Source organism: Mus pahari, chromosome X (genome assembly GCF_900095145.1).
Source record: "Mus pahari chromosome X, PAHARI_EIJ_v1.1, whole genome shotgun sequence".
Classification (NCBI taxonomy): Eukaryota; Metazoa; Chordata; class Mammalia; order Rodentia; family Muridae; genus Mus; species Mus pahari.
Window position 1 is genome coordinate 10,818,157 of NC_034613.1, and position 1,570 is coordinate 10,819,726.

At 35.2% G+C, this 1,570-nt stretch overlaps 1 pseudogene; it reads left to right on the forward strand.

Moving 5' to 3' along the window:
• Positions 1 to 586: 586 nt before the first annotated feature.
• Positions 587 to 806, forward strand: LOC110314255 (annotated as a pseudogene).
• Positions 807 to 1,570: the final 764 nt, after the last annotated feature.

Consider the following 1,570-nt stretch of genomic DNA (forward strand, 5'->3'; position numbering starts at 1 on the left):
CTGCAGATCTCTGGTGAAGTAACACCTGTTGCTTAACAGCAGGTGATTAAATAAAGGATTAAATTTTAGGGATTCTTTTTTTCTTGCCCAGAAGTTTGGCCTCTCCCTGGCCAGGCAGGAGGGAGATTTAGAGCAATTAACTTCTATGGAACCAGGAGAAGAGTCACACTCACAATAGGAAAAACTTTAACACAAGCAAATATGCATAAACACCATACATTCATACACATATTCATACATACATTTATTATCAAATACTTACATGTTAGGCCCAGCAATCTGTCTCATCAACTTGCATACTTACACACATACAATCATATACTTATATATGATATAGATATATTTTGTGGAAGGGGCAAAAGTCCAAGTGCCAGCACAGAGAGAACTCACTCATTCTGGGTGAAAAATAAGCTTCGACCTTTATTGCTCAGAGAAAGAAAAAAATGTCTACCCTTTTATTTCTGTTAGTAAAAAAGCCCTGCCCTTGTCAATAAGAAGAAACTCTTGCTGTTAAGAAAGAACCTGTCTCAGGGTTTGTTGAAGGACATCGGCTGCAGAGTTTATGATTTGGGTGAAAATTGAAGTAATGGCTGATCCAGAAAGTGATGGCCAATCCCAGTTCACTGGTATTAAAAAATACTTCAACTCTTATATTCTCACAGGTAGAATGAATTGTGCCCTGAGCCCATATGAAGGCATTGCTTTGTTAGTCTTATACTTCAAGTTAATGCCTAAAAGACTCCAGCTGTGAAAGCAACATAAATGGATTTTGAAATGTCTGACCTCATCTGTTAAGTCCCATGACTGAAGAAATTGATGTGAACTCATGATGTAATCCTCAATTTGTACAATAAATTATGAACCTAGAAAAAAGAAAGAACCTGTCTGAAGTTAAGAAGCCTGCTCTTTCTGCAGCTCCTTTGTCTCCATCTCTCTTAGGCTCTGTTCTGCTATTTTCTGCTCTCTTCAGCTTCTATTTTGCTTCTCCTTTGCTTCTCCTCTAGTCTCCTTTTACATCCTTAATTCTGTTCTCTTCTTCTATGCTCAAATCCTCATATGCTCAAATCCTTGTTTCTGTAATGCTTTTGCCTCTTTAATGTCATCATTCCTAGATTCTTTTTGTACCTTTTTAGATTACATGGTATTCCAAAAGTTCACAGCAAGTTCCAACATAAATTCAAATCACAAATTGAACAAGAAGTTACAACACAGATGTATACATGCATTTCCAATTAAAGTAGTTATCTAACTAGACATTCATTATCTAACTAGATCCACAGTTTCATTGAGAGTCTAAAACTAATTCTTATGTCTAAGCTAGCTTAGTATGTCAAAAGGCAAACTATTATTAAAATTTTGTATAGATAAACCTAGCCAATATTTTATCTTCTGTCCTTGCACCTACAATAAATTGCTCCTTTTATGACTATTAGTTAATGGTTTTATGGCCTAAAAGAATGTATTCCTAAGTTTGTAAATCTGTATGCCTGCTTTCCATCTAGTGCAATTAGCTCATGACACATGAAGACTGGCAAAGTTCTAATTGAAATTTTCTTTTTTTTTTTTTTTT